Source organism: Prionailurus bengalensis, chromosome C2 (genome assembly GCF_016509475.1).
Source record: "Prionailurus bengalensis isolate Pbe53 chromosome C2, Fcat_Pben_1.1_paternal_pri, whole genome shotgun sequence".
Classification (NCBI taxonomy): Eukaryota; Metazoa; Chordata; class Mammalia; order Carnivora; family Felidae; genus Prionailurus; species Prionailurus bengalensis.
The window spans coordinates 13,531,704-13,552,040 of record NC_057350.1 but is presented as its reverse complement, the minus strand read 5'-3'; the positions used below and the strand labels follow the sequence as shown (position 1 = coordinate 13,552,040).

The 20,337-nt window shown below is 47.3% G+C and overlaps 1 protein-coding gene across 4 annotated transcripts in view; it reads right to left on the bottom strand.

Moving 5' to 3' along the window:
* Positions 1-18,792, bottom strand: part of TIAM1 (TIAM Rac1 associated GEF 1) — a 395,179-nt gene extending 376,387 nt beyond the window's left edge. For 2 of the 4 annotated variants that reach the window (XM_043593754.1, XM_043593753.1), the window contains exons 1-2: positions 18,633-18,762; positions 2,588-2,833 (exon numbers count right to left, since the gene is read on the bottom strand). The gene's annotated coding sequence lies outside the window, so the exon portion shown is untranslated. Of the gene's footprint in view, positions 1-2,587; positions 2,834-18,632 lie in introns of all 4 variants that reach the window. The other 2 variants (XM_043593759.1, XM_043593755.1) reach the window with 2 other exon arrangements.
* Between the last annotated feature and the right edge of the window lie 1,545 nt (positions 18,793-20,337).

Sequence of the window (20,337 nt, the reverse complement as noted above, 5' to 3'; positions counted from 1 at the left end):
AGATCAGTGGTTACCAGGGGCAAAGGAGGAGGGAGAAACGTATAGACAGAGCACAGAGGATTTTTAGGGCAGTGGAACTATTCTGTACTATATTTTAATGGGAGATACACATCATTGGACATGTTTGGACACATTTGTCCAAACCCAGAATCTACAACACCAAGAGTGAACCTGAATATGAACTATGGACTCTGGGTAACAATCATGCATCAATGTAGGGTCATCAAATGTAACAAATGTACACTCCAGGGGGGATGTTGATAACAAGGGAGACTGTGTATGTGTGGGGACAGGAGGGATACAGAAACTCTCTCTGAACTTTCTGCTCAATTTTAATGTGAACCTAAAACTGCTCTAAAACATAATAAACTCTAGGGGTGCCTGAGTGGCTCAGTTGGTTGAGCGTCTGATTTCAGCTCACATCATGATCTCCCTGGTTCGTGAGTTAGAGCCCTGCACTGGGCTCTGTGCTGACAGCTCGGGGCCCGGAGCCTGCTTCAGATTCTGTGTCTCCCTCTCTCTCTGCCCCTCCCCCACTCATGCCTCCTCTCTCAAAATAGACGAACTTTAAAACAACAAAAATAAACAAAGTCTATAAACGAACAACAAAACCCAGCCAACAACAGGTCACCTACAGCCATTTCGCCAGCTGGTGCATCGGAACTCTTAGGGATGCCTCCCATTCCCCTTTTAAACTTTTGGCTCATCAAATCAGATGCAGGATGCTGGAAGCTAGAAAGACCTTCAGGAATGACTGGCTTCAACCTCAACGTCTCACAGATGAGGAACCCAAAGGAAGTTGTTCCTTGTTTTATTCCACGGATTTGTTTTGTTACGGGGTACGTTAAGGAATTAAAAGACAAGCCAACGGCAGTGTTTTCTAAAACTTTAAAACAATGTTCAAACAATAAACCCAAAAAGTTCAGTCTACCTAAAAGCAAAGAAAGAGAGAGAGATTCAATTAAGAGTAACAAAATAGGAGCGCCTGGGTGGCTCAGTTTGGCATCTGACTTCAGCTCAGGCCATGATCTCACAGTTGGTGAGTTCGAGCCCTGCGTCGGGCTCTGTGCTGACAGCTCAGAGCCTGGAGCCTGCTTCAGATTCTGTGTCTCCTTCTCTCTCGGCCCCTCCCCCGCTCACACTCTGTCTCTCTCAAAAAATAAGTAAATGTTAAAAAAAATTAAAAACAAAAAAACAAAAAAACAGCAACAGAATAAATGATTAAGACCCAGCGCTGTGGTGAGACTCATCTAGATGAACAGATCAAGACTTCTGGAAGGCAGTTTCGCAATGCAAATTAACAGCCTTTTTTTTTTAATGCCATATTTAATACAGATACCACATCCTGGGAATTTATCCTGAAAAAAATAAGTTTTAAAAAAGAAAGAAAAAAAAAGGCAATACAGACATAAAGAACATCAAAAAAAATTTTTTTAATAGCGGCAAAAAAAGAAAAAACCCACAAGATGAATATTCAAGTATACGAGAATGGTTAAGTAAATGATCAGCTCGCTGGAATGTGTGATCGTCGTAAATGACAAGTTGGGGGCCAATGCAGCCAGATTGCACGTGTTGACACTGCGATGTTACGTGAAAAGAAACAAAACACAAAGCTGTATCTACGCAGGAGTTACAAATATGTTGAAAGGACATGACAATTAATTATGGATAAGAAGGAACAGAGAAAACCAAAAGCAATCAACATGTTCCTACAGTAGGAATGTGGGAGAATGCCCCCTTTTAAATGCACTTGATTGTTCTTAATAATCCTGCAGTAAAGAAAACTCCATTTTATTTTTTTATTTTTTTTTTCTGTTTTTTTTTCAACGTTTATTTATTTTTGGGACAGAGAGAGACAGAGCATGAACGGGGGAGGGGCAGAGAGAGAGGGAGACACAGAATCGGAAACAGGCTCCAGGCTCTGAGCCATCAGCCCAGAGCCTGACGCGGGGCTCGAACTCACGGACCGCGAGATCGTGACCTGGCTGAAGTCGGACGCCCAACCGACTGCGCCACCCAGGCGCCCCAAGAAAACTCCATTTTAAAGACTAAGCTGATATGTTTGCAACTCAAAGTCCCATTTAGAAGCCTCATGTTTGCTCAGGTCTGTCTCAGCCCCTGCCCAGTAAAGCAGTTTGAGAATACCAAAGCCGAGGCCAGGACCCTTATCAGAACTCGATCCGCAGCGTGTTCCCTTTCCCTGGAACCAGCCGCCTGCCTCTGTCCCTCAGTGGATATTTGCAATGAACGCTATGCCCTCAACCCTACACCCACCACGTGCCGCGAACCATACTCCAAGGCACTCCCTCCATGAACATCCCCTTTCCACTCTGTCTCCCTCTCTGCTTGGCCTGTTGGGTAGTCCTACCTCCAGGCCAAAGTGGATTCTCCTAAGACCACACACCTCAGCCCCTCACTGTTTTCCCTGCCCCTATCCCTCACCACCCCTCAGAACTCCATGATTTTCTACGCATACTTTCAGCATCCAGACACAAATTCTTCCCCATCCATCCGCAGGCTGGGTCCTTGGCGACTCGGCCCCAAGCCTCGGCGACCCTTAACTAAGCCCAGGTCCCCAAGAGCTCACCTTGGAATCAAAGGCATATTGGCACGATGGACTTAGATTCTTTTGTTTGCGTGTCTCCTAGCTTCTCTTTCTCTTCTGGTTCCAAACTGCGTAGCTGGCTGCTGGCTCACTGCTGTGGACTGAATGTTTGTGTCCTCCAAAATTTCAGATGGTGAAGCCCTCATCACTAGTGGGATGGTGTTTGGAGGCTGGGTCTTTGAGAGATGGGTTTTGGTAAGATCACGAGGGTAGAGCCCCTTGATGGAACTGATTAAAAAGAAGAAGAAAAGAAAAGAAACGTGGGATCTCTGAGTGTGCATGCACCGAGGAAAGGCCACAGTGTAAGATGAAGGCAACAGAACCAGGAGAAGAGCCCACGCTGAGAATCCAACCAGGAGGTCACCCTGATCTCAGGACTTCCAGTCTCTAGACCGCCAGAAATAAAAGTCTGCTGTCTGACCCACCCAGACTATGACATTTCCTTAGGTAGCAGCCTCGATGTGGACACAAACCCACCCACCCTTCCCCTCAGAGTGCATGCTGCCTCATTCATTTTGACTCCTGTGACAGCATCAGACTCAGCCTGGCCAAAGACTGCTCACCGCAACTAAGACACCTCCCTCTTGCCAGTGGGTCCTGGCAGAATTTGCCTGTGTGTCTCTAGTCTCTCCTGAGTACAGCCCTTTCTTGCTTTGGGCTTATCTCTTAGCTGTCCTCCAAAGACTGCCCTCTTGGCAATGACCCATGCACCGTGCATACAGACTGACTGCTGATGTCATAAACAGGGCAAACACAGATCAAGCTTCTGTGTGGTGAAGCTGTGGGAAAGCAAGATCAATTCAAAGAGTTTGGACTCCAAGAAGAGTTCACTGAGACACAAGAAGAGGTAGATGGGACAAGCAAAAATGGGAATAGTCCTGGGGCGCCTGGGTGGCTCAGTCAGTTAAGCGTCTGACTTCAGCTCAGGTCAGGATCTCACAGCTTGTGAGTTCAAGCCCCACATAGGGCTCGGTGCTGACAGCTCAGGGCCTGAAGCCTGCTTCAGATTCCTTGTCTCCCTCTCTCTGCCCTTCTCTCTCTCTCTCTTACTCTCTCTTTCTTTCTGTCTCTCAAAAATAAATAGTCCAGATCTAGAGACCATGTGAGCAAAAAACAAAAAGGAAGGGAAGGAAGGAACGTAGAAAACAGGATACAACCCAAAGCAAAAGGGATTTCTGTTTCACTGGCTCAAAGTATTTGAAAAAAGAGTCCTGAGAGATGAAATGCAGAATGCAGGGCTGGGACCAAAGGGCCTTTGAAAGTTTAAACTCATGGTGACATAAGGGTATCGGCCTGGCTCTATCTGTACAGCAAGTGACTCTTGATTTTCGGGTCATGAGTTCAAGCCCCACGTGGGGCATAGAACCTACTTAAAAAAAAACAAAACAGGGGCGCCTACACAGCTCAGTTGGTTAAGCATCCGACTTTGGCTCAGGTCATGATCTCGTAGTTTGTGGGTTCGAGCCTCGCGTGGGGCTCCGTGCTGACTGCTCACAGCCTGGAGCCTGCTTTAGATTCTATGTCTCCCTCTCTCTCTGCTCCTCCCCTGCTTGCACTCTGTCTCGCTCTCTCAAAAATAAACATTAAAAAAATAATTTAAAAAATAAAAATTAAAAAATTAAAAAGACAAAAGCAAAAAGCCACAATAAAAAAAAATAGTAATAAATTCATGATGACATTATCAGCTTTAGGAAAATCTAATCTCCTAGCAGTAAATACACATCCACATTGCAAGTCCCTACCTGCTTTAAACAGGCCATGTAATGGAGTGGTGCTTGGACGCTCTTGTGGGTTAAAATATGTCCCCCCCCAAAAAAGGACATGTCTAGCACCTATGAATAAGACCTTATTTGGAAATCAAGTCTTTGCAGATGTAACCAAGTTTAGGTCATAAAGGATGAGGATGGGCCCTATACCCGATAGCTGGTGTCTTTATAAGTGAGAGAAAGAGATTTTTTTTTTTAATTTAAATCCAAGGTAGTTAACATACAGCTACATACAGTTATACATATACAGCTAACATATACATATACAGCTAACATGTACATATACAGTTACATATATTTATACAGTTAACATACAGTTAACATACAGTAATAATGATTTCAGGTGTAGAATTTAGTGATTCATCACATACATATAACCAGAGCTCATCCCAACAAGTGCCCTCCTTAATGCCCATCACCCATTTGGCCCATCCCTTCACCCAAACCCTCCAGCAAACCCTTAGTTTGTTCTCTGTATTTAAGAGTCTCCTATGGTTGGCCTCCCTCAAGAGAGGAGATTCAGAGACAGACACACAGCCACAAGAGACAACTGCCATGTGAAGAAGGAGGCTGAGGCTGGGAGTGATACTATCACAAGCCCAGGAAAAGCTGGGGGCCAGCAGACGCTGGAAGAAGCAAGACCCCCCCTCCCTAAGAACCTTCAGAGGGAGCATAGCCCTGCCAACACCTTGACTTTGGACTTCTAGCAACCCGACTATGAGAATAAATTTCTATTGTCTTAAGACATCCAGTTTGAAGTATCTTTTGCAGCAGCCTTAAAAAACTAACACAGACATGAATTAAACTTGACCTGAAAATCATCCATTCTTTGGGACCTCCAGAGAAGATGGGCTAGATCACGAGCAAGGAAGCAATCCTAGGGAAAAACCGAGGTCAAGAGGCACAACCATGTTTGGAACTATGGGTGTAAGACCACTGTCTCTGGGGAAAGGATTCTAAAGAAAGGGACACAGTCAACACTGGAGGGTCAGCAACTTTCTAATGACTGGGGGTCTGGGTTCAATCTTTGCCTGAAAGGATCCATCAACAATGGGGCTAATCCTTCCATTGATATTTAATCACTGGGCTTCTTGGCTGCCCCACAGACTTTCTCATCTTTGCTCACTCAGGCCAGAATACACATATTCTTTATTCTTCCCATTGTCCTCATCGAGGAGAGGAGCACTTTGCTATTAATCCCCATGTGTAAGTGGATTATGGAACAAGAAAATATGACTTGGAAGATTAAGTTTCTACTAGCCACCGCCAACCCAAAGATGAATGTGTATTTAATTAATGCAATTTGCTGATCAGAAAAGGAACCCCTCCTCACTGCAAAATCTAAGTTAGAGAAAACCATGCATAAGAAAGTAAGAATCACCCTTAATCTCAATACTGAAAGATATTTATTGTTGGGATTTTGGCTACACAGTATTTACTATTGGCGCCTGATGTAACTAAGAGAAATACTTCACAATTAAAGGGGAAAAAAAAGGCATTGAGAGATATTTGGGAAGAATCACTGAGACAGACCAAAAAAATAAAAGGCGGGGGAAGGCGGGGGAAGCCCAGGGACTGTCTGGGGAAAATGCAAAAGGCTGAAGCCAGGTAATCAAAAGCCATTAGCCACTTCAACACTTGCTAGATGTCAGAGATTTCATTCAAATTAAAGGGGGAAATTCAAAGATCTGACTCAGACAGGCTGCTGCAATACTCACGGTATTAAACCCTCCAACCTGACTCATGTCCTAATTAAGCTCTCCAGTTCTAAATTCCAGAAAGTAACCTTTCCAAATGGAAAAACTGTACTTTTAATATTTCCTTGAGAGCTTTTCATTTTCCCCCAAATCATGTATGGTTTTCTAGCAACCATAACATAGCAACCAGGACCATATTAAGACACACTCCTGGAATGAGTCTCCCCAAACCCCTGTAACTCAGCTGTCGTGGCTGCGGGCTGGGCCCCAGAATGTTAGGGGAGCTGGCTCTCTCTGCACCCCTAATAAAGTCCAAGCACTGTAAACTGCTAGATGCTAGTTGCTAGGAGGCCCATAAATTCACTTTTCCTGACTTGGATGGGATTCAGAACTGCTGCATCACAGGCTGCGAAGACAGGGATGACCACAATTAAAATTCAGAGGCTGTCCGTGAGGGATAATGTTAGCCCTTCTCTCTCTAATAAGCTGTGAACTGGTTCTGGTGTAAAGAATGGGCCATTAACTTAGATCTCTAATGTCTTTGGCAAGAAGAACTCCAAGATCCTAATACCAACCTGCAACAGTCATAAATATGCTCATCTTATTTTAACCCCATTTTCTCCAAGAGAGAGAAGGCCATTTGGGTATTCTTACTCGAAGCAAGTTGAAACCCCACAACAGGCTCCCACAAACCTTTCTCTTTAAGGCAACTTGGTGGTAAGCAGTCACAGGCCGATTGAATCCCCAAATTAAAGCATTAACTGTCAGGAGGGGGACGGGGAAGGGGGAAGGAAAAACAAAACAAAACAAAACAAAGATTGAATATTTTAAATCAATATTAGGAGGTTTTAGTTGTTTTAGGTTGCAGTGAAATGTTAAAGTTCAATTGATATTTATAGATTGAAATGATAATTTCTAATCAGAGATATCAAGATGAGATAATTATTCTAACATTCAAAAAAATTTTCTAAAATGTCACGGTGCATCTCGCACTGTCTTTTTTTTCTAAAAATGTTTGTGACGCTCCATGGACTGCTTAAGAGGTGTGACATTCTAATGATCAGACTACAAATACTTGTCCTCACATAACACTGACCACAGCAGAGTTGAGGGCTAAGGATGAGCCTTTCACGGTATGTTAACAGCAATATTCTGAAGTCATTAAATGGATGATCTTGCCCAAGCACTCAGGGGCCCAAAACCCCTGAAATGATCCATTTTTTAAAAAAACTTTCTATCCTAAAAAAGAGACTTCATTTATTCCAGCTAAAATAATAACCAAAATAATCTGATGCCTCAGATGATTCATTATTAATCTGACAGCTCACTTCCAAATACCTAAAAAACATCAGCTCCTGTTGTAAGTGAAGAAATTTACATATGCATTCTCTAATGGTATTTGTGTCTTTTGAATGCAGGGTTTCTGGGGGGCGCCTGGGTGGCTCAGTCGGTTGAGCATCTGACTTCAGCTCAGGTCATGATCTCGCAGTTTGTGGGTTCATGCCCCCATCGGGCTCTGTGCTGACAGCTCAGAGCCTGGAGCCTGCTTCGGATTCTGTGTCTCACTTCTCTCTCTGTCCCTCCCCCACTTTTGTTCTGTCTCTATAAAAAATAAATAAACGTAAAGAAAAAAAAAGTTTGAATGCAGGGTTTCTCAACCTCAGCACTACTGACCATGGACCAGATAATTCTTTGTTCTAGGGGACTGTCCTATGCATCACAGAATGTCAACATCGCTGGCCTCTAGATGCCCGATATCTCCTTATATCTAGATAGATACCAGTATAACCTGTGACAACCAAAAATATCTCCAGATGCTACCAAATGTCCCCTGGCAAGCAAAATTGCCCTCTGTTAAGAACCTCTGTCCTCACCTAACACAAAAAAAATATCACCCAGCAGAAATGTAATGCCCAAAAGCTGATACCCAAAGACACCTCACTTTCAAATTACTTTGCAAATATTTCCTACATGTGCCTTTGGTAAATAAGTAAAATAACTGAATCATATGCACTGAGTTTTTGAAGTAAACAGGCTATTTTTCTTTTTTTTTTTAATGTCAAATCACAAGGAGCCAAGAATACTCAATGAAGCAAAGACAGTCTCTTCAATAAATGGTGCTGGGAAAACTGGATATTCACATATAAAAGAACAAAACTTGACCCCTACCTTACACCTCTCAAAACTTAAACTGAGGGGCGCCTGGGTGGCGCAGTTGGTTAAGCGTCCGACTTCAGCCAGGTCACGATCTCGCGATCCGTGAGTTCGAGCCCCGCGTCAGGCTCTGGGCTGATGGCTCAGAGCCTGGAGCCTGTTTCCGATTCTGTGTCTCCCTCTCTCTCTCTGCCCCTCCCCCGTTCATGCTCTGTCTCTCTCTGTCCCAAAAATAAATAAACGTTGAAAAAAAAAATTTTTTTTTAATAAAATAAAAAAATAAAAAAATAAGGGGCGCCTGGGTGGCGCAGTCGGTTAAGCGTCCGACTTCAGCCAGGTCACGATCTCACGGTCCGTGAGTTCGAGCCCCGCGTCGGGCTCTGTGCTGACAGCTCAGAGCCTGGAGCCTGTTTCTGAATCTGTGTCTCCCTCTCTCTCTGCCCCTCCCCCGTTCGTGCTCTGTCTCTCTCTGTCCCAAAAATAAATAAACGTTGAAAAAAAAAATTTTTTTTAAATAAATAAATAAATAAATAAACCTTAAACTGAAATGTATTAAGGACCTAAATGTAAGACCCAAAGCCATGAAACTCCTAGAAGAAAACACAGGAAGAAAGCTCCCTGACATGAGCCTTGATAATAACTTTTTGGAAATCATGTCTAAAAACACAAGCAAAAGGGGTGGCTGGCTGGCTCAGTCAGGAGAGCATCTTACTTTTGATCCTGGGATCATGAGTTCAAGCCCCATGTTGGGCATGGAGCCTACTTAAGTAATAATAATGATAATAATAAATAAAAATAAAAACACAAGCAATAAAATCAAAAACAAGTGGGCTTACATCAAACTTGAAACCTACCTACCGAAAGAAACCAACAAAGTGAAAAGACAACCTACAAAAGAGGAAAAAGTATTTGCAAGCCATTTATCTGATAAGAGGTGAGTATCAAAAACATAAACAACTCCTATAACTCAATAGCAAAAAGCTAAATAACCCAATTTAAAAATGGGCAAAGGACCTGAATGGACATTTCTCCAAAGAAGATACATGAATGGCCAACAGGCACATGAAAAGATGTTCAACACAGTCATCATTAGGGAAACGAAAATCAAAACCAGAGTGAGGTATCACTTCACATGGGTCAGAATGGCCATCATCAAAAAGACAAAAGCAGGGCACCTGGGTGGCTCCATCCATTGAGAATCTGACTCTTATTTCAGCTCAGGTCACGAGTCATTTTGGCTCGGTGCGTTAGTTCTAGCCCTGCATCAGGTTCCACACTAACAATGCTCAGTACAGAGCCTGCCTGGGATTCTCTCTTTCTCTCTCTCTCTCTCTGCCCCTCCAGCACCTCGTCCCTTAAAAAAAAAAAAAAAGACAAGAGAGAACAAATGCTGGCCAAGATGTGGGGAAACCGGAATCTTCACACGTTGCTGATAGAAATGTAAAATGGTGCAACCACTTTGAAAACAATCTGTCAGCTCCTCAGAAAATTAAACATAGAATTACCATATGACCTTAGTGATTCCACTCCTAGGTGTTTACCAAAAAAAATTCTTAAATGAGTATCCAAACACATATTTGTTACACTGGTGCTCAGAGCAGTACCTATCCACAATAGCCAAAAGGTGGGCTCAATCCCAATGTCCGTCAGTTGATGAATGAATAAATGAAATGCGGCATTATCCATACAGTGAAATATTACTAAGCAATAAAAAGGGATTCTGACACATGCTGCAACACAGATGACCCTTGAAAGCATGATGCTAAGCAAAAGAACGTGGACACACAAGGTCACATTTTATATAATTCCATTTACAGGTAATGCCCAGAACAGGCAAATCTACAGACACAGATCCGTAGTCACCAGAGGTGAGAGGGAGGCACGGGGAGAGGAAGTGCATAATAATGAGCACAGGGTTCCTTTTAGGGGTGATGAAAATGTTCTAGAATTGATTATGGGGATAGCTGCACAACTCTATAAATATACCAAAAACCACGGAATTGTACACTTTAAGGAACTAAATTGTATGGCATGTACATTACATGTTAATAAAGCTGTTATAAAACAAAAGCAACCTAGGGGCACCTGGAGGGCTCAGTTGGTACAGCATGTGACTCTCAATCGCAGTGTCGTAAGTTCGAGCCCCGTGTCAGGTGTAGAGATTACTTAAAAATAAAATCTTAACAATATCCAAATTACGGAAAGAGTCTAAATGTCCATCAACTGATAAATGGATAAATAAGATGTGGTATATATACAAAATGGAATATTACTTGGCAATGAGAAAGAATGAAATCATGCCATTTGCAGCAACGTGGATGGAACTGGAAGGTATAATGAATGCTAAGTGAAATAAGTCAGTCAGACAAGGACAAACACCATATGTTTTCACTTATACGTGGATGTTGAGAAACTTAACAGAAGAGCATGAGGGAGGGGAAGGGGAAAAAAGTAGTTACAAACAGAGAGGGAGGAAGGAGAACCATAAGAGACTCTTAAATACAGAAAACAAACTGAGGGTTAATGGGGGTGTGGGAGAGAGGAGAAAATGGGTGATGGGCACTGAGGAGGGCACTTGTTGGGAGGAGCACTGGGTGTTGTATGGAAGCAATGAACCATGGGAATCTACCCCCAAAAGCAAGAGCACCCTGTCTACACTGTGTGTTAGCCAACTTGACAATAAATTATATTTAAATAATAATAAAATCTTACCAAAAAAAAAAGGCAATCTATAGACAAGGCAGAGAAGACTTAATCATGCTTACAGAACACAGTCTTAAAACCCTGGTGGTGACAGAAGCTGGGGGTGTAAGGTGGAGAGGGGAGAGCTGAGAGGAAAGACAGATCCAGACACCGATATTCTTATTTGACAAAGGGGAGGTCAAATGTCACAGTCTTCGGTTGACGAAACTAAATGAGAGGTCTACGTAAGTAACAAAGAATGAAGACTAATCAATATAAGAACTATAAATATCACCAGCAAAAATCTGGAGAAGGAAGGAGGTGAGAAATAAGCAGCCTAATTGTCCTTCATCATAACAGGAAGCCGATAAATAAAAATGGTATAAGCATATTATTGAGAGATACAAAGACAACCACCAGAAGAACAAAAAACAAAAATGAACAAAAGTGATCATTTCAGGAGAGTACAGAGTGGGCGGGAATAGAAAAGGCATGGGAACAAAAACACGTTTCACGTAAGCTTGTCTGCTACGAGTTTGTTAATGCTATATGGAATTATTATTACTTCACACCCTGTTTTTAGAAAGAAATCAAACTTGGCATTACTTGAGATTAGGAATATGGATGAAATAAGAATATACCTTGATGGCAGGAAAAATATTAAACCGGATCATCACCACTGAGTAAAACTGTGATTGAAATCTAACCAAGCAGCAGTCTCTGTTTCGCTGTCCTGCCTTCCCCTCCTTGCGGTGTATCCAGTAAACTTCTATCCCCTTTAAAAATAAATAAGTAAACATATTTGAGCAAAATAAGCAAATACATTTGAGCAAAATTGACTCAAGTTTTACAGCCAGAGACTGCATCCATATTAAGGCAAACCTGGAAATGTATGTTAGATCTTTAAGGGACCAAGAAACATGCACAAAGCCTCTACTCTCTGCATGGCAGACAGACGGTTAAGAATCCTCACGCGGGTGAGGGCACGGGTGGCAAGAATATTCAAAAGACCTAAGATCACTGTGGGATCCAAAGGGCATTTCAGATGAAAGAAAGTGCATATGGCATTCTCTCCCTCACAACGGACCCCTGTTTAAACACACATTAAAAATGAAAGGGCGAGGGGCACCTGGGTGGCTCAGACAGTTAAGCATCCCATCTTGACGTGGGTTCCACACTGGGCTCTGTGCTGACAGCTCAGAGCCTGGATCCTGCATCGGATTCTGTGTCTCCCTCTCTCTCTCTCTCTGCCCCTCCCCACTCACACTCTCTCTCAAAAATAAATAAACATTAAAAAAAAAAAACACGAAAGGGGGAAGGTGAACACTGCTCAGGACCAAAACCCAGCAGAATTTGCCACCGGGGAAGTACCACACTCGGTTATTTAAAACCTCATCACAGTTACAACTCTGACACCTGGGACATGATTCTGGACAGCTAAACTAGGACGCTTCTGAGGGTGTCCAATGGCTACACTAGGCAGTGGGCACGAACGAGTGTCCCAGAGCGCTTGGGGCCTCACAGGCATGGAAAGGGGCTCCGCGGGGACCAGAACCTAGGGGCCCCTCCAAGTCCTCGCCATCCCTGTGCCATGGAAAGACATAGAGATGCACATTTTGGAAAAAAAAAAAAAAAAAAAAAGGCAAACACTAACACATTGCCTCGGTTTGGGTCAGGCTCCTTTTAAGTCCAAAAAACCCAAAATCCACATACAGAGCTCACGGCAGAGTGATCCCACAGCTCTGGGCCTCTCAAACACTGCCCAAAAGGCAAGTCGCCCCGGCTAAATGAGTTCCAGAGGCTCCCAGAGCTTCCTGCTGAAAATCTTCATTTGGCCGCAATTCAGCCAATGCTCTCCACCCAGCCCAGGTGATGAGGCTGTGTCAGATGAGTTCGTGTTCCGGGGACAGGGGATAAGGGACATGAAGAAGCCCTGAGATGGTGAGGCTTTGGGCTGGAATCCTAAAGACGTGGGAGGCCTCCATGGTGGCAAGGGGAGGCAAGGCAGACCCCCTCCCTCAGGGCCCCTCAGACTCAACCTGAGGCAGACATCAGGCCCGCCCCACCCCCTCTTCTGAAGGGCAAAGGGTAGAAAATCCCATGGACCCCATTTCCGTGGTGGACAATTCCACAGGGAGAATTCCCAGACCCATTCTCAGACCCTAACCTCCCCCTCCCCCAGGGTTGACCTGGGGGCTTATCCAGGGCCATTATCACCTCTGCAGAGGGCAGAGGAAACTAGAAACAGGCACCAGAATTGATCTATATTTACAAGGTTAGCAGCTCCCAGTGGAGCAGGAGGAAGAGGAGGAGGAGGAGGAGGAGGAGGAGGAGGAGGAGGAGGGGGAGGGGGAGGGGGAGGGCGAGTGGGCAGACAGAAGAGCTCGGGGCTGGAGGCAGCCATTGCAAAGACAGGTTCCTTCTGCAGGATTTCCTGTCTCCTCCGTGGGCACAGAGAACAGTGTTTGGGGTTTTTAAGGAAAAGCAACTGAACTTCCAGAACCTAATCTCTCATCCCCTCCCCCCACCCATCCCAAGCCAAGCTGGGGCACCCAGATCCACAGTCTTCCAACCACTTAATTCCTCACACATCTGTATACTGATCTGTAGGTCTTTATATAAAATCATGTTCTTTGGGGGGCAGATGATATAGTTAAATAATACAAGAGGCTTTTTTAAAAACCCTTCTCCTTCATAAAGTCAAAGCGGCCCTGGCTAGAAAAACATGCAATATCTTTCATATCATACTTTGGTTTTGCCAGGGGGCTGCAAAACGCTAGGACCCCCATTCCCCCAACTACACCCAAGTGTCCCTTTATGGAAAGAAACTTTGTGACAGCACTAAAACTCAAAGGGCCTTGGCCCATTCTGAAACTGAGGATGCACTCAGCTGAAAGAACCTTCCTCCCACAGAGCTGTTCCCTGAGTCATCACTCTGTTAAACGTCCTTTGAAGACACACAATTGACCAGCTCTCAGATCATGGCAGTATTGTGCACCCCCACCCCCCAACACTTTTGCTACCATTTCAAGGAACTGAGACCCCACTTGCAGATGAATGCAAGCCTCTGAGCTCAGGCTCAGTCCACGAGGAAGGAACCTCTTCACCTAGCAAAAGAGCTCCAAGGTCTTCTAGAAGAATCTCACAAGAACACAGGAGGAATCTTCGCATAACCACAGTCTAGACCTTTATGAATTTCTTAACGAGGTCCCTGGAGACCCAGAACAGTGAAAGTCTTATGCTGGAGGGATGTGGAGGAAGGTACAGGAGATTGGGAAGGGGATAGAAGGGAAAAACCCACCTAACTAGTAATATCTGGTACCTTTCACACTAGACCATTGTTTTCAAAACATTCTGTTCCTGGCTGAGTACTGCTTAATTTTTGAGTGCCTCTTTTATTCAAGTTTTTTTTCATTTTTCTAAATAAGTGATTCAGCCTACAACGATGAGAGATAACTTTTTTTTAATGCATTTATTTATTGGGGGGGGGGGGCAGAGAAAGAGGGAGAGAAGGAATACCAAGCAGACTCTTTCTCCTGGCGCTCGAACTCCTGGAGCAAACCGTGACACCATGACCTGAGCCAAAATCAAGAGTCTGATGTTTAACCGACTGGGCCACCCAGGCGCCCCAAGACAGAACTTTTCTTTAAATACAGGGGTCATTACCTAAATAAAACTGAATATTTAGGCACGAACTGACCTCTAGTTTGGAACTGTTAAACAAACAAACACACAAAAAAGACACAGAAAAGTGTTGCTGGGGCCTGTTTTTTCTGGTCCTGTATTGAGAAAAATCAAACAAAAAGACAGACATACACAGAAACATATACTCTACCCATCTGCTTAATTTGGAAAGGAAAATTAAATGCACACATGTACAGTATACACACACATGCACACACACAACTCCCGTGGAACAGTGTTTAGGATACAGGAGTCCAGTCTACGGCCATACCACCCTGAACGCGCCCGATCTTGTCTGATCTCGGAAGCTAAGCAGGGTCGGACCTGGTTAGTACTTGGATGGGAGGATACAGGAGTCCAATGACCAGAGACAGTGAAAATGAGGATCTTTCTCCACTGTAAGCCTGCACCTGTGGGGTTCAGGAATCTGTCCATAGCCCACAGGAACCAAATTCTCTTTCAGCCTTCCCACCTTTGCCCCTCCTGCACTCGCAAACAGCAGAAGCCCCTGCCTTCGCGGACTTCTATTTGAGGTTTCAATGTGATCCCTGTGTTCTCACCTGCCTTCCTCGCTTGGGAAAGCACAGGCTTGAACTTTCCATTTATTAAAGTGCAGTCTCACAAACCCTTCTCGGGCAGACAGTAAGCTCCTTGTGGAGAGGAAAGAACCAAGTGTTCACAACCAGCACACCCAGTAGGCCCTCAGCAAGGCTCTGGGGAAGAGATTTCCGGCCAGGCGCTGCAGAAAGCCTGGGGTTCAGTGAGCCGCCCCAACTGCAGGAATTTTGACCAGGAGGAGACTAGGCCAGGCGGGGAGGGGAGGAGAGGGAAGCTGGGAGGGAGAACTGCAGGGGAAAAGGAGAGGAAGTCTTTGTCCCCGCTCCTTGCAGGAGCATTAGAGAGGAGTTAAATTGTCAGCTAATGAGATTTCCTAACCACGTGCTCCCTTTTAAGTCTAGGCCCCCAATTGATTTGATCCCCAGACGGCCGCAGGGGGCACAGCTGCCTTTCAGCATCCCTAAGGGACAGAGAATTCCTAGAACAAGTGCAGGAAGGCTCGGAATCATGGCTAGGAGAACTTTAAATAGGTTATCTCGTACATTAATTGAGACCTAGCAATAACACCACTGGCCCCTCTGTTTGCAGGAGTCGGCCACCTCTTGGGGTGACTGAGGCAGGCCTGGGGAGCAGAACAGGGTCGGGAGCATTCTCTGTGGGCTTCTGCACCCGCTGGACAGACTTGGGTTCCAGTCACTCACCTAGTTTCTGTCTGTCCGTTGGCTTTTGGGGGCCAGTTAAGACCCCTGAGGTCAGGGCACATGGGTGGCTCAGTCGGCCAAGCGTTGGACTCTTGGTTTCGGCCCAGCTCATGACGATCTCACAGTTTGAGGGTTCGAGCCCAGCACTGGGTTCCACACTGACAGTACAGAGCCTGCTTGGGATTCTCTCTCCCTCTCTCTACCCCTCCCCCACTCACTTTGTCTCTCTCTCTCTCTCTCTCAAAATAAATAAATAAGCTTTAAAAAAAAAAAAAAAAAAAAAAGACCTCTGAGGTTGACATTCAAAGAATATGTTATTGGACCTAACCCAGTAATTTGCCCCAACCAGCAAAAGGGGGTTGAAACTGGAAACACTTTTTCAATAAAATCCTATGTTGTAGCCAAGTCTGAGATTGTGTCTCTTAAACTATCTGATTATGAGCTGTACAGGAGTTTTTCTTGGTTTTGTTTTTGTTTTTCCTGTATGAAACTGGCTTCTCTCTTAACCTTAAAAAAAAAAAAAAAAAAAAATAGCCGTGTCGGGCTGGTGGAGCCGAGGAAAAACAAGTCAAAACACATTGACGGCATTTTGAAGATATTCAATGAAATCAATTCTCCCTTTCTACCTTCCTTAGTTAGCCAACAGCCTGCACCTTTAGTTTATTTCTCCTTTATTCAAAGATAATTACTTAGCAACTTTGGTGTTTACCACTCAAAAACAACCTCCCTGGCGGGGCTCTTCATTATGGGGTACAACAGAGCATATTCTAGAAACCAGAGATTTACTAAACTTCTGCCACAAGACACAGCTCAAATTTCACTTCTACCAGGAAGTGTTCCCTCCCGGCCTCCAGGTATCTCTTTGTTCAAACCTCCCTCCATCCGGGTCCTAATCACTTTGCACAGTGGCCATTGGTTCATGGGGCAACCGCTTCCCACCTGGACAAGTCTCCCTCCTCCAAACCCAGGCCTGGGCCTCTGCATAGCCTTAAAGGAAGAAGGAAGAAAGAAGAAACAACTAAAACCGAATGGAAATTCAAACACATAAAATGGAGCTGGAAGCGATTAGATAACTATAATTAAACCTAAGGCCAAGTAAAACAAGCCCTGTTTGAAGTTGAAAGCAGTCTTCAAGCTTTCTAAAATAAAATAGGAGCCAGGGAAGTGGAGAATAGGAGAAGGGGGAAAGACACAGGCTAGCTATAACCTCTAGAATAGATTCCCTCTAACTGGGAGACACCATTCCAGTGTTTCATCTGTGACAGTTGCTGTGCTAAAACTAGGGGTTTTTAACTGTCGTTTAAAACCCGCCACAAATGGGAATACACGTTATTCCCACTTTACAGACTCAGAAACTGAGTAGCTCAGCCTAGATCACTCAGCTTGTGAGTGACACTGAGCAGATACGGGAACCCGAGTTTGTCCGACCTCTGCGCCCAGGCTCTCAACCTCTGCTCCAGTTCAAACTGTGCACCAAGTCAGCACACTCGGGTAACCCGATCGCTACCGCTCGGACTCAAGGATGCCCCACAGCTGCTCTGCGGGACCGCGTGGGTACCATTAAAAGCGGGCATGGATTGGCCAGCGTCCCCAAGGGCTCGCGCGCGTCCTTCAAGACTTGGCAGCACGCAGGGAAAGGCAGGCTCGGAATTAACCTGGGCTGATCCGGAGGCAAGGCCAGAGGATGCTACTGGAAGGGAGGTGAGCTTGGCTCGGTCAGCGCCCCGACGGCCGTCAATCTGAGAGGACCCCTGGCAGGGACAAGGCTCCTCTGGGCGCACAGGGCCTGGGGGCCGCCGTGCGCGGCAGGGACTGGGCGCGAAGGCGCCGTCTAGTCGTCTTTTCCCTGCAGCATCTCTCCAGGAGGCCGGGGGAGGGGGCGTCACCTGACAGCACGCACCAACTTCTCCCAGCTCGGAGGGGGCGCGTGGCGGCAGCCTCGGGCCGGGGAAGCGCAGCGCGCGGCTCTCGCCCAATGGCGAGGTCTGTAAACAAAAGCGGGCCCCACGCGGGTCCCCCAAAGGGCGGTGAGCTGCGCAGCGCAGCACGACCCTAGCGGCAGAGCCCGCGAGAGGGCGAGGCGGGGTCGGGATCGGGAGCCGGGAGTCCTCGCACAGCCCCCGGGATCCCGCACCCGGACCAGTCATTGTCTGCGCGCGCGCAGAAGGCCGTTTTAAATGCCTCCTCCCAGGTTAGCCACGGGTCCCCGGCCCGGTGTGCCGGCCCCCAGGCTCTCCGTCCCGCGTGTCCCGCCCTGAGAGCTGCACGGATCGCCAAGGTGAGAGCCGACAACGTCGCCGAAAACCCAGGCCTGGAGGTGCCCAAGTCAGGGACGGAGACACACACACATACACACACGCGCACGCACACGCACGCCCTCCCCGAAGTTGATAAAAATCAGCCGACAAATACAAAGTGCCGCCGCCGCCGCAGGTCAGCGCCGACCTCCTGCTGCCGAGAAGACCGAATGCCAACGCCTGGACACTGTCACTTTCATTCGGCACCGGGCACCTGGGCGCCGCTGGCTCGTCCCCCTCTCGACTGCTCCCTCGCGCGAGGGATGTTTCCTCTAGCTTACCCTCGCCAGCTCCTCACCTTCCAAGTGGGTGAACGCGAAAACAATACGAGTAAAACCCAATCGGGGGGAGCTAGGACCCGCCGGGAGCCCCAGTGTGCGGGAGACGGGGGTCAGGACGTGCCCGACACGGGTAAAGCGGCTCCGGGCATCCTCACCCGGATCACTCGGGGCGGCTTCGGACAGCCGGCACAGGCCCGCGGTACTCACCCGCGACGCTCGTCCCGGATCTCCGCGACGCCGCCGGGGACAATGCGGGGACGCCGGGCTCCTGGGGCTGCGGGCGCCGAGGTGTTCGCCGCGCTGCAGAGCTGCGCGCCCGACGGCGGCGGCGCTGCTCGGCCCGGCCGCACTCCGGCCCGCTCGCCGTCTGCCAATGGGAGCTGTCAGGGCGCCTCTGCCGGCGGCCTTGTGGGCGGGGCCACGGGAACCCGTGGGAAACGGAGCTCCGATTGGGCTGCCTGACAATCGCTCCGCCTCCAGGCGGCCAATCGGAGGCGGCGGATACAGGAGCGGGGCGTTCGGAGTTGGGCTGCAGAGTGACAACAGGAGCACGCTGGGTACCCGGGCTGCATCCCGGCCGGTGGCGCCAAGCTGGAAGGATGCGGGTGCCGCGCGCTCCGGCGCTGCCACCCCACGAGGGTCTGGCAGCGCGGCCTTGGGAGAGCGGGGGAAGGTAGCAGAGGCGCGGCGGGCTGGGGAACCGCGAGGGAGCCCCTAACAAAGCAGCTTTGGGAGGGCCGAGCGGCCTCCGCCTCCTCCGGCTATAGGTCGACGAAGCTGCCTGTCACTCTGCATAGGTGGAGGTGGCCAATGACGTACAGAGAAGGAGCTCGAGTTGGCGCGCGCGCGCGGCTCGGCATCAGTGGGATTGGTCGGAGGTAAAGGATTTTCCTGCCACCTAAGGCTGAGAGGAAAGGGGAAAGGAACGGGGAAGGGGAAGAGCCAGAAAACGTACCTGCGACACGTGGTCTGGCTTGGGAGGCGTGTGTCTGGCTCTAGGGGGAGACAGGAACTTTTTTACGAGGCAGGAAAACCCTAACGTAATGCCTCCCTGTGGATGCTGGGGGATGTTAGCGCTAACCGAGCTTCAGGTGGGGCACCGTGGCCTGAACGGAATCCTGGGGAGTCCTCGACTCCCCGGGATGACCCACCTTGCCCAGCGAGTGAACTTAAAATCACAGCGTGGGGCTTGGGCCTTAACATCCACCCACTGGGCAGAGTACGAGACTCGGGCTAGGTTCACACGGACCTCTTGCTGCCTTCTGTAAAATCCGGAAACGACCCTGGCAGTTTACCTTTCGCGAGGTTCCGAGCGACACCGAAGCCGGGACGCTTACGGTGGAGACACTAACGAAGCTTTCCCCACGCTGGGCCAGTGCTTCCTCCTCACCTTAAGAGCCTTGGACTTCACCATTAAGAACAAAGGCTGGGGAGAATATTCTTTACAGCCCGAGGGGTGGGAAGACCTGGGCTCCCGGGGTTATCTGGTTGAAAACAAAAGGAACCGCAAAAGGAATTGCCAGTGGCCTACAGGGTAAACCTGAACTGGAAAACGAAAAATCATCCTTGACTTCCCCCTCCTCCTTCTCTTCTTGCCTGCCTCCCAAATCCATGCCCTCCTCCAGGTTTTTTCTCACCCGACCACAGGTCTTTCTGCCCCCACCCTCTTGAAATCTATTCTCCCCTCTGCGGAATCATCCTTCTAAACTGAAAAATCGTATTTTGGGCCCTCAGCATTGGGTTCTTCCCTTTCCCCAGAATACCCTCCCCTCCCTCACTTAACAGCTCCTACCCATTCTTCAGAACCCAGTTTTGCAGGCAATACATTCATGCAGTAGACATTTGCTGAATTCCAGCAGTACAGCAGTCTTGTAGACACTGGAAACCTCCTGTATGGTCAAACTTAGAGACC